Consider the following 13,205-nt stretch of genomic DNA (forward strand, 5'->3'; position numbering starts at 1 on the left):
CTAAGTCTTCGGGGCGAAATAGCGAATCCTACCTGTGCATTGCCTGTAAATATGAATATTTAATGACATTACGTAACAGGACGCTACAGGAAAGTTACCAAGCAACAACTGGTAATAAAATTAATATTTATGAGGTAAGCCTTCACCATAGTAAATTCACGTAAGGAGACTTCAACTCTCCATTTCTCGAATGACAGCATCGACGTAAAGGTGTTAAGCTGAATTAAATTACATTGCTTTCAAATAATTAACTGGTGGGGGTCATAATGTATCATAATGTAATAAAAAGAATGACTTATAAAAATAAATCACTGTGATTTTGAATTTGTGGCCAGATTTTTAGCAAACATTAAATTTATGAAACACTTTTTCTTTATATTCACATGTTCATAGTCGTTTAATAAGTCATATTTAATAATAAAAACATTCCTGTGATTTTGCATATCTGTAACTACCTTTTCAATTCAATTAAATTTCTCCAACACAGCTGTTGTGCTTTCCATTGAACACGTGTTTAAATGACTCATGACTCCTGGGGTTTCAAAGATGTCTAGAAGAAAGTAGAACAGCAGCAGCCTCACGGTAATCTCTAGGAGGTGAAAACTGAGACCTTCAGTTTCCCTGAGGGACAGAGCTGTGCCTTCATTTGCAAACCAATTGGCTTCAAGACAGGATATCTATTCACATGTAAAGGATGTCATCTACATGAAACAACAGTTTGATCCTTTCAATTGCTCAGGGCTCATATTACACTGAAAATGCAACAAAAAAGGTAAATAATACAGAATCATGTTATATGCTGAAGAAGAAAAAAATTAGAGCAACAATTGATTTAAAAAAAAAAAAAATTCTAAACAAATAATATATGCGCCAGGTATTACGTCATCACGTTGGAAAGGTCATGAAAAAAATAAAATAATAATAATAATAAATTAAAACAAAGATGTCGGACGATTTTGAAGTTGGAGGAGAAACTGAGATGGAGTTTCCAGGGACCTTCCCTACTTTTTTGAACCGGAGTACACAGACAAATAACTTAGATAGATGACGTGACCCTTGACCTTTCCAACATGATGACGTAATAAGTGGCAGAGATGTACAAGACGGGTATTTGTGGTTAAAAAGTATATATATATATATATATATATATTTTAGAAAATGACCGATCGTTTGGCTAGAAAAGACCCTTATTTCTCGACAGGGATTGTGTCGAGCATTTGAAGCTGCATTGAGACGGACTTGTGAACTTTGAACATGTGAACGTTGGTTGTCATTGAAGTCCATTACATGAAGAAAAATCCTGGAAAAGGTTTTCCTCAAAAACCTTAATTTATTTTTGACTGAAGAAAGAAAGACATGGATATCTTGGATGACATCGGGGTGAGTAAATTATCAGCAAAACATTTTTTGAAAATGAACTAATCCTTTAACCCTTTAACTGTCACCCCCATTTTTGAGAATAGGCATTAAAAAGCACTATACAAACTTTAATGGTTGTAATTCAAGAATGCTTTGGAATATAGACATAAGTCTTGTTTTAAAGAAAACACTCAGCAGATTATTGCACTTCAAAAAATTAAAGTATGAAAAAGTTATGGAAGTTTAATGTACAGTAAATCAAATATACTGTACTTAATATTTTACAAAATATTTTTTACTATAAAATTTCTATAAAATCAAAGCCATATATCTAACCAAGTTGTGTTCCAAATTTGAAGTTGATATCACAAAAATTTAGGTTCCCATGAGATTTTGTTTAGGCGTAATACCAAAAAAAGCCACCGGGTGACATATCCATTTGAATTCCATTGAATTTAAGTATGCATTCTGCTGTAACAAATTAATATATTTCTGTCCAAATATCACTTCTGTCACAAAATATGGAACCTTGAGACTCAGACCTTTCTGACAATATGTGTTTTGTCAAGATTAGAAAAGGTTTTGATCATAAATTATGAAACATGATGATGCCCAAAAGGGGAGGAGCCCGATAAAATAATTTAGAGTACCGTTTAACGCTAAGTCCAATTTCAAAACGGTTTTCACAGGATGAATTCTGAGTTCGTAAGCTTTCAAATGATACCTAATTTATAACTACTAAAATATGTGATGTAATAAAAAAGGCGATAAAAAAAGATAATATTATATTTTAGAGGATAATAATATATATATATTATACCTTTTAGAGGATAATATTATTTTATATTTTTGTTATTGGCAAATGCTAAATTATATGTTTTATTATGAGCTTTTAGCATGAAAACCAAAGTTTCAATTATTAAAAGTGTGTGCATCTACTTTTTGTGACAAAGGTCAGAACTCCTGTTATGATGTAGATTTTTTGAGGAGCACTCTTGTCATAAATTCATCTATTACTGTTCCTATATAATTTGTCACACAAAACAGTGCTAAAATATCTATATGATTCTTAGACCTTTCCAACGATATATAGTTTGTCATGATTAGATTAGGATTTAATTGTAATATAGTGAAGTAAACATCACGACAATGTGACAACGTATGCTCTTCCTTTTGTAGCCTGTGAGCTATAATATTTTATTTATTGTATTGTATTTACTTTTTAATGAATAATTCTCATTGTATATAACTACAACAAGCAGCATTTGTTAAAAAGGACTTTGTTACATTAAGAAAACAGAAACGGATTGCTTTTATCTGCGATTTTCACAAGTAAAAGACAAATGCCCGCAGCATTACCAAATTAAAGAATGACAAAGAATTTAAAGCAATATAATTCATATCAAATAATTTCAGTAATTTGAGAAGACCCTGATACCAGTGATCCATATTAACATTTCATAAAATGATTTTGTGAGCAAGTTTTCTGCCTTTATATTACTTAGACGTTTTGATCTTATCCAGTGACTTTATTATACTTGACTTAGTCCGCCCATATAATTAGACATGAAGTGAGGCCGGATTAAAGATGACTTGGGTTCTAATGGTCAGTTTGGTTAGCGAGAGAAGCTCTTCTGCTGTACAGGAGAGCCTCGTCATCTGGGATTTACATCAGTGCTGCAGTTTAATTTGAGCGTGAGGATTTCAATGAAGGGAAGTTCAGCTGGGGATCAGAACAAAGTGCTTCTCCTGCCCTTCCTGGAATTCTCCGCAAGAACATTCTCACAACGCGTCCCGGTGAAGGAGAGAGAGAGAGTTAGAAACCCTGCTGGGACCAGACCCCTCTGCCTCTTCATCAATCACTCCACAGGACAGAACAACCGTCTCCTCCTAATGAGACTGACAATACCACACCGCTGTCTGCAGTGTCATGGCTCCTGGCTCGCTCTTATCCAATTAACCATTACAGAAAGCTCAAATCAACGTGTCAATTTACAGTCTGAAATGATCAAACTAATGTGAAACTAATGCAACATACAGTACACACTCTTTAGGTGAAGAAAAAATGTGCAAGTCTGTAATTAAAAAAATAAATAAAAAAAACGACATGCTAGTTTACTCCTAAAAAGTCCACAACAACAAAATTTGTATGTATTTTAAATGCAAAGCATGTTACAAAACTCACAAAAAAAAAAAAAAAAAAGGACAAGCACTTTGACATTTCGGCCCAACTTAGAAAACTGCATTTTGCATGCATTTTTACTATAATGAAAGTCAATAAGACAAGACTTTGCACTATGGGATTAATGTTAAAATACACAATCATAGGTTTGTCACTAAATTGTTATAAACTGAACAAAACAGTACAGATTTCCATATCACCTCATAATGAATTACTAACTCACACTTGCAACTAAATATATCCAGCCTTATCTGCATACATAAAATACACTCACATAAACTGACATAGTAAACAAAAAAACGACAAAACTTTTTGCACTGAAAAAAATATAGTAGCAGATTTCTATGAAAAGCCATTCCTAGACTTCCATTGTAAGTGCATTACTGCAAATAACCATTAATAATAATAAAAAAATCGATATTATTATATTTAACCCAGATCATTCCTTTTTTTTAAAAAGTAGAAATAGTTATTGTTCTTAACAAATCTTGAAAAAACAAGAAAATATAAGTATATAACCTTACACGGATACAATACATTGAGGTAAAGCGGCTAGTAAACTGCTTGATTATTTATTTATATTAAATCATCACAAAATGTAAACTATATTACTGCACAGGTCTATTTAAAAAAGTTGGATATACAGTATATCCAACTTTATCCATGCAGGTACATAATCACATAAAGCAATATATGTATAGCAAATCTCAACTACTTCATTATTTATAGCATCACAAAAGGTAAACTATATTATTGCCGAGCAGCTCTGGATATATCTACCTTTATCCAAATACACACAGCATACTTGTGTATAGGGTGATATATACAGTAAATCTCAACTGCTTGATCGCTTGTTACAAAATGTAAACTTTATTATTGCCCTACTCTAATCAGCTTAATACGACTGAAGATATTAAGATATTATAAACACCAAAATCATGCTTTTCTGTAAAGCTGCTTTGAAGCGTATATTGTGAAAAGTGCTATAACAAATCAAAAAGTGGGAGAGAAAATAAATGAGCTGTGGTGATCAGGACAGCCAAAGGAAGATGTTTGCCATCTGTTTAACAAATCGTGACATAAATGCTCTCCACCCCTCTCCCGACTCTCACAGGTGTTTGCCATTAGCCAAGGCCACAAATGCTGCCCAAAGGGAGTGACCTTAAGCCCAACAGCTGCCCATTCAGAACCCCAACATAAACCGGACCAGCGGTCAAAGAATGATCTCAACTCTCCACATCTTAGAAACACAGACTGACGACTTAGTGCCCATCCATTCACCGAAAGAGACGGGATTTTCAGTGGTACTCCTTAAGCGTTGGCATTGGATGAAACAAAATATGTTTCCAGGCCTATGAGCGTTGCAGACATTAACTGCTTATTATAACATCTAAATCCAAAACCATAATGATGTGTAAAGGACTTTAATTATTCATAAAGTGGTACACCACATCCTAAGAACAGACTATATATAAAGTGTTGTTTTCATGCTGCATTTTTTAGCGGATTTAAACACACACACACACATACACACACACACACACACACCTCTTTGATGTCTTGAGTGAGTTTTCATAAGAACGCAGGAGATTTAAGGAGTCTAAGACAATAGCTTCCCAGCGGCCAGGCACCGTAGGAGGGAGATCGTGGAGCAACAGCTGATTCTGACATATTTAACGCTTCTCTTTTAGTTTCACGCCAGTTGGCTCGCTCCTCTCTCCTTCTTTCTTTCTCTAAAACCTCTCCAGGAGTAATCTGGGGGGAAAAACCCTGCAGATCCAAACTCTAAATGCTCCTCTACACTAATCCACAGCTTCACGCTCACTGTGGGGAGACTGGTGGGTTTATCTGCGGTTAAAGCACTGACACTGTTAAGAGTTCAGTGATCTATTCTTAACAGGTACTGCATCTATTCTTAAACGGAGAACTTTCAATGTTAAAATGCCTTCTCCTACCCCACTTTACTGTGTTGACAGTGTGGCTCTTTTGACAATAGACATTTCAATGTGTATTATTATATTTCTAAGCTATTTTACTTACAAAGATTGCCCCCTGGTGGATAAAAATGCATGGTAACACCCTGGCAACCACTCATAGCACCTCAGCGTCATTTCCACAGCAGAAGAAACTGTTAAAACAAGTTTTTTTTAGATAGTGCATATACGCTAAATACATTTTGCACTTCTGGATCTTTGTACTGAACACTTCAACAATGTGCATATCCGTTAAACTTATTCTAGGACTGTAAAACAGATCTCATGGAGTCTCAGGGATTGTGGTGTTGAAGATGTTTTTGCCCTCGACAGGACGCCACTCCACACTGGATGACAGACAAGCGTACGGTCATGTGAACATCCCTGAGCAAAGCTTCCTCTATTTCCTCTTAATCATGAACCACTTGATGAACTGCCTGTCCTGAGACAAAACACAAACATACATTCTTTCAAGTCCATAAATGACAAAGTATGAGTGTCTACAAACTAGAAAAAAATTCTGCTGACCACAGTTTGTTTTGTGCACTGCATTATTGGCTGAGAAAGAGGTGATTCGAAACTACTTAAAGGGGTGGTAAAATGCCATTTTCACAAGATGTAAAATAAATTGTTGATATCCCCAGTGTGTGTCTGAAGTTTTAGCTCAAAATACCTCACAGATATTTTTAAATAGCATGTTAAAGTTGTCACTTTTTTACCAAAAATGCACCGTTTTGTGTCTGGCCCTTTAAATGCAAATTAGCTGCTGCTCCCGACACAGAGGGCGGGGTTTCAAGAGCTCATTTGTGTTAGCAGCTGCGATTACCTCACGCAGACACACACTAAAATGACAGAAACTGTTCTGCCTTTTATGTTTAAACGGAGTCAGACAATGATGGAGAGACTCAAGAAGAAGTGACAACATGTAGAATGCAACAGGACGTCTCTGAATGGTTAGTTGATGAATTTATGTAGCTGATGTGGCGTTAACTATCTTCAATTAGCATATTCTGTCATGATACTCTATAAATCGCTCCTCGTATAGGAAGTGTTGTGAGATGCACACAGAGTGACTTTCTATTGCATGTGAAAAGATGGATGCTAAAGTTTGAGCTGACTCACAAATGTACTCGACTACAACAACTCTCCCTCTTCTCAACATGGACTGCATGTTCCCGGGGGCGGGGTTTATGTAAATTTTAGGGTTGGTGATGTCACTAACCCGTGAGGAATGTCGTGTAGTTCCTACCAGCCGTTTGTTGTAGTCCTTAAAAAACTATTTTTAAAAGCAAATATCTCCCTTTGCTTTGAACTTTAAGCATTGTAACTTGTAACTCAAACAGCAACATTACACGCCAACTAAAGTTAGAAAAGTGAAACCATACTCAACCACCCCTTTAACTTTCCTATTCAGCCTATGACACTTAATAATTTTTAATATTACTGGACCAACACAGTTAATATTACTCATTTTCAAGTCTTATTTTAAGTACGAGTCTCACAACTTCACAAAATCTGGGTTATGAATTATGATGAGCAAAATAAGTTGAGAACCACTGCTATAGACCATTTCTACTCTAGCACAATAGAAACTTCAGACTGTGTCCACAGTGAGACTGTTTGAATATATTAATTTCCTCTGATTAAAGCCTCTGTCAGCACCACAGCAGTCTCCGCCACAGACTATTTTTCATCTAAGTGTTCTGATTATTATTTCATGCAGTGCCCCACTGCCCTGGAAGAATTTCTCCGGCTCCGGCTCTCGGCGATTGTGCGTGTGATCCCGCCAGGAGTCGGCGTAGACTTGTGAGCAGAGCTTCAAACAGCATACATTCCCCTCTTCGCTCCGCTTTGAATCCGAGCGGGAGGGGCTCGAGTTGCCAAGCAGAAAAATCCAAACAGCGTGTCCTTTCCTCACCCCCTCCACCACCCGCTGCTGCAGTGCCAACTTATCAAGCTCACATCTCTAGACTACATCACACATCCACATCACAATCGCACAGTATTAAGGCCCGTTAAGTTTAGTACACACCACAACTATGGCCCTGTCCCAAATGGCAAATGTGCACTTCCAGTCTTGTGGACTTACAATGGCTGCCGTGTGTATGTGTCCGACTGTGTCCGCATTAAAGCGCTAGTTCACCCAAAAGTGAAAATGATCCCATAATTTACTCACCCTCAAGCCATCATAGGTGTATATGACCTTTTAACCAAACACAATCTGAGTTATATAAAAAAAATATCCTGGCTCATCCTAGCTTTAAAATGGGAGTGAATACCATCAATTTTGTAACCCCAAAAAACGCATCCATCATAAAAGTCATCCATACGGCTCCAGACGTTTGATAAAGGCCTTCTGAAGCGAAGCGATGCGTTTTTGTGAGAAAAATATCTATATTTACAACTTATATTTACAACTATAATCACTGGCTTCCGGTAACGGCCGTACGTGAGTCTAGTTCCGGCGGAAGAGTGACCTCTGACCTATAGAGTGTATGCGTGTGACGTCACCGTCAACCGGAGTGACTGCGGTTACGCACACGGAGTGGCAAAAAGACTGAGCGGCAGCATTGGTTTTCGGCATGAATGCCACGAAAAACACCTAAAACGGTAAAGAGCTTTCAGATTTACTGTACAAATAGATTTGACAAGAAATCTGAGGTATAATTTTACAGACTGACAAAAGCTACAGAAAAGAATAGCAAATTGATCACTGCAATTCACAGAAACAGACTCCAGGCAGCGAAACGTGGATTTGCAGTTATCATTTTGTGCCATTATGTTGAATTTTGGGGTAAAATCATACCCCATATATGGTATTGTTATAAATTGTATTGACAACTCATCAATTAAATATTTACCATCTTATATTCTGCATAATTTTATGTTTTAATGACAAAAACTATCCAAGTTCTAGGACCGGACTTTATGTATTTCCCCGGCATTGAAATCAGGCACATGAAAATGTCAGGAAACACGATTCCTGGTTGCATGTCAATATCCATAGATCACTGGATCTTTTGGTAAGTTGAAACACTTCCCAATAACCACTTACCTATGTGAAGCCTCGTGCTGGTTGTTTCCAAACATTAGACCAAAGGCCCGTTTATGATTGGACTTCATAGGGGAAACTGCGAAAACGTGAGTAAGACAAACGATTTTCGCAGTTTCCCCTATGAAGTCCAATCATAAACAGGCCTTTGGTCTAATGTTTGGAAACAACCAGCACGCGGCTTCACATAGGTAAGTGTTTCAACCTCAACAGCATCTGGCATTCATGAGTCACCGCTGGAGTATTAGAAGACAAGATGTTAGCGGTGTTATATGGTTCTTATGCACTTTGATGAGATGAAATAGCCAAACCCATGTGCTTTAATCCCAATCTGCTTGTGTTTGTGTGCTTCAGAAAGGCTGAACAGCTGCGGCTCATGAGGGAAGCAGAGATAACCTCTGAAAAATAACCCAAACACTTCACCACTCTTTTAACTTGTCAAGACCTGTAGCTCCCACAGTCTTCAGAAGAGCTCTGTGGGCATCAGTAGGGGGAACATATCATATCAACAGCACTGGTGATTATATAAGAGCGAATAACTAAGATATCAGTCGACAAAACCTAAGCCATCAAGGTAGGCTAACAACAAATGCAATAAAAGGCTTGTTTTGCAGTCTTATATCAGAGGAAATACCTCACTCCCGGTCTTATATATAAAATAATAAAACCTTAGGTTTGTGGTTTGGTCCCAAAGAGTGAAATGACAGAAAGTTTTATGTAACTTAATGATATAAGATCTAAGATATACTAATCATAATGAGAAATATTGCCTGGTAATCTGTGATGCTTCATTCTGTATGTTGTTTGGATGTCACTGGAGAGTGCCCAAAACACAAGGTAGGACAGATTTCGATAATGGGGTGTAAAGCTTTTCACACTGTGATGGATACATGGAATATTACGCCTGCCAAGAATGGACAGATTATAGTATATGAGCAATCTCCTGAAATACAGGCATGATAAACTACAGCCAAAGACAGAATGATGTGCTGCAGTGCAGTAAAAGCTCAAGGTATAGGCCACAGCACAGAAAATGGAGGGGGAAAGAAGCCTCCACGTACACTAAGCATTGTAGTCTACAGCAGATAAACCTGAAAATTACTGCAATATGTATTTAACAATATTACAATATCGTGACCCACATATTAATATAATATTGTATCATCAGGCTGCTGCTGATTCCTACCACCTAACAATTGTGGTATGGACTATAATATGTATCTGGATCTGGAATTATGCTAAATCCTTTATTGTTTTGATGCACCTGAGAGAAACTAAACATTTTCAAAAAGTGCCCAATATCAAGTGAAATGTGTTTGTGTGCAACTGCAGTTTGGTGTGCAAGTGCGCCGTTTGTGGCAAGGAGACGCATTACAACAACCTGACTGCAGCGCTTCATAAAGGTGTGAACAATCCTAAAATCAGAACATGCTCAGGGGGGCGATTAAAAATAGATCACCACCTGTCTTCTCTCTAAGACTAATTTACACAGCAACAACGAGTCTCCACAGTCTATACTACATGTGCCAAGAGAAATTAATTGCGTATAATTAATCTTTTACAGAAACATGCTACAGCTAGAGAAAAGAATTCAATTAATTTTTCATAATAATTAAACATAAGTATATGATTGTTATGCTGGAAAATTAGAGCAAAAGTGTGTGTGTGTGTGTGTGTGTGTGTGTGTGTGTGTGTGTGTGTGTGTGTGTGAAACAACGAAAACAGTAACTTTGAATCTGAACCGGTCTGACTGGGCCAATAGAAAAAAAATTGAGCAATGATATATTGAAGGGCACAGGTAAATTTGGCATTTATTGTAATAGGTTTATGTGAAGGTTATTTTAAGTTCACTAAAATTAGTTGTTATATCATTTAAAAGCCTAATGAATGTTAAAAAAATTAAGGCTTTCAATTATACTTTAATGCTGAATGCCTATGCCTAAAATTGAGGAGGAAAAAATCAATTTCATCGAGAAATCAGTATCAGTATAGGTATCGGTGATGCCGTCTTTCATAAAAAGATGGCATTAAACAAATATTCAAAATATAATGTTGTTTCTACATTCATTTGTAGATTAAATGTGAAATTGTTACAATATAAAAATAGATTTAAAAAAATGTCATATTAGTTTTTATTAATTGCGGTTAATCGCGATTAATTACAGAAAAAACGAGCGATTAACTAGTTAATTTTTTTAATTGATTGACAGCACTAATATATATATATATTATTATTATTATTTATTATTTACCTGAATATATGCACATTTAATTCTTATTATAATGACTGCAATATATATATATATAGTATTCAGGACTGAAAAGCTCATGTTTGCAAAAACGTTTGAGGTCACGCTTAGGTCACACTGCAGAATATAACACAGCACAGAATATAACACATAAGCCCTTTAACACATTCTGCAAACGGAGGAAGCAAGGACAGGGTCGTCCAAGTCAGAGCACGTGATGAAGACATAACTGCATCTCTTTATATCTGGAGGCCAGGGGATGCTTTGTTTTACACTTTCCATTTTCCGAGTGCTTTATAACCGTGCTCATTCCTTCTCTAACAGGCAGCCTGTCCTTGACACCACTGCAACGCTTTTGTGAGGTTTTCTTGCCCCGCTACAGTCACACCCCCGTCCTGCTCCTGATCATTCACTGGCTGGCTGTGGAGGCTCCAGCCAACGGCAAGTTAGGAAACATCTTTAAAATGTGCATGCTGGAGTAGGTTTTAATGCCTTATAGCCAGTCTCTTGCTCTCTCCGTCTGCCTCTCTAGGTGTTTGCTTTATAATATGACCTACATTTTTCTGCTCGAGTGAAGCTCAGAGATCCGTCACAGTTCGACATCACAGCGCCGCGACGCTCAGCGAGCTAAACTGCACAATGAGCAGGAGCAACACATTGAGCTGAGAGCGATCGGGAGTCCAACCGCTGCATGGCAACAACGTGAAAAATCCCCTACTAAAAATAGTGGCATATCGCAGGCTGGCAGCTCTGACTGCGCAGCCAATAACCTTTCACCCCTGGGGTGCTGGCACAGGGAGGGCGAATCTGGGCCGTCACCGTCATGTTTGGGTGACTGACTCTCATCCGGATGTCTGCACTGAACCGATGGGGTCAAATTCATGTTCGGCATAGCAACGGGGCCTTCGGACCGGCCAGACCGCGCAAAAATGGCAACCTTGCAAAGGGAATTTACTCAGGGAATGTGCTTGAATAGTAAAGCAACGTTTGAGGATGTCCGTTCACAAAAAGTTCACCCCCTTTCACAGTACGGACAGGTCACTTTAAATTCGCCTGAGCGGTCGTAGCCATTGGCCACACTGCCTTCCAAACTGTCTCCTCAATTCGCCTCACTCGGCTGATTTCTTTGAACACTGCCCTTCTTTCTATCCCATGAGGCTTTCAGGAGATCTGCAGGAGTCAGTTTGTGTCCAACACGCCCATCAGTCGAAGGATTACTCTGGACGGACTCTTGTTGTCCTTTAAGTGGAAAATAGATGAATTTAAAAGAAACATAAACCATTGTGACCAGCACATTACATGCATGCTACTGTGCATTACTCGTTACTCAGTTAAACATGATCTGAGAGATGTTTGAATACTTTCTCCTATCCCGGTGTAGTGTGCAGTCTGTACTATATGCAGGTAAAACTCGGAAAAAATGTATATCGTGCAAAAGTTCACTTTTTTCAGTAATTCAACTTGAAACAAATATATTATATAGACTCATTACATGCAAGGTGAGATTTAAAGCCTTTATTTGTTATAATTTTGATGATTATGGCTTGCAGTTATATAAAAACCTTTTCACAATATTCTAATTTTGAATTTGGGGTTTTCATAAACTGTAAGCCACATATATTAATATACATTATAATATATTAGTTTCACCTTTTAAGTTGAATTACTGAAATAAAATGAACTTTTGGACGATATTCTATCTTTTCGAGTTTCACCTGTACAGCGTGTGTGTGTTTGTGTATGTATAGAGAAAGGTCTTTATCCATCCATCCATCCATCCATCTATCTTTATAGATACTTACATGTAAATTCCCAAACATTCAGCACTGAAATGATCATGTGTGCATTCAGGGTGTAGAATCACAGTTTTACAACATTTAAAATATATATATATTTCAATATACAAATACACATACACATTTCCGTGCTGAATACTCAGGTAATTTTTATTTATTTGTATAATGATATATTGTTATAATGGCTGTGCATCAGGTGTTCCCCAATCATCTGTAGAGAAGTTCAGCCAGCTTTAGCTAATGTAGGGGTGTAAAACCACAGCCTGAAACCTCCAGTAACCCAAACAGACGCAGTTAAGTGGCAGGTTTTGAGGCACAGCACTGTCCTTCAGGAGTTAATGCTCTAGAGGACGTGGGAAAAGCCTTTGAAAGCCACTAATCTTCTAAACTCTATACCACACACATCCATCAGCTGATCCCCTAAAACAGCATTTAGACAACAGAGCCTGCACCGAGGTTTTGTCTCTAGTGTTTCACACCAGATTATTGACTATGGAAAAATGCTTCTCAGTTCTTCTTACCTTCTTAAAAGTAAACCTGCAGCCAAATATTCATTGAAACATTCTTTACTAATCTGATTTCTGACTTGTGATG

General features: G+C 37.4%; 1 long non-coding RNA gene across 1 annotated transcript; it reads left to right on the forward strand.

Annotated features, from left to right (window-relative positions):
• Positions 1–6,286: 6,286 nt before the first annotated feature.
• On the forward strand, positions 6,287–12,299 carry LOC307011701. Its single transcript, XR_013800464.1, has 4 exons — positions 6,287–6,467; positions 8,921–9,083; positions 11,140–11,256; positions 11,348–12,299. It is a non-coding gene; the product is annotated as an uncharacterized lncRNA (long non-coding RNA).
• Positions 12,300–13,205: the final 906 nt, after the last annotated feature.

Source organism: Phoxinus phoxinus (assembly GCF_949152265.1).
Source record: "Phoxinus phoxinus genome assembly, chromosome: 15".
Taxonomy (NCBI): domain Eukaryota; kingdom Metazoa; phylum Chordata; class Actinopteri; order Cypriniformes; family Leuciscidae; genus Phoxinus; species Phoxinus phoxinus.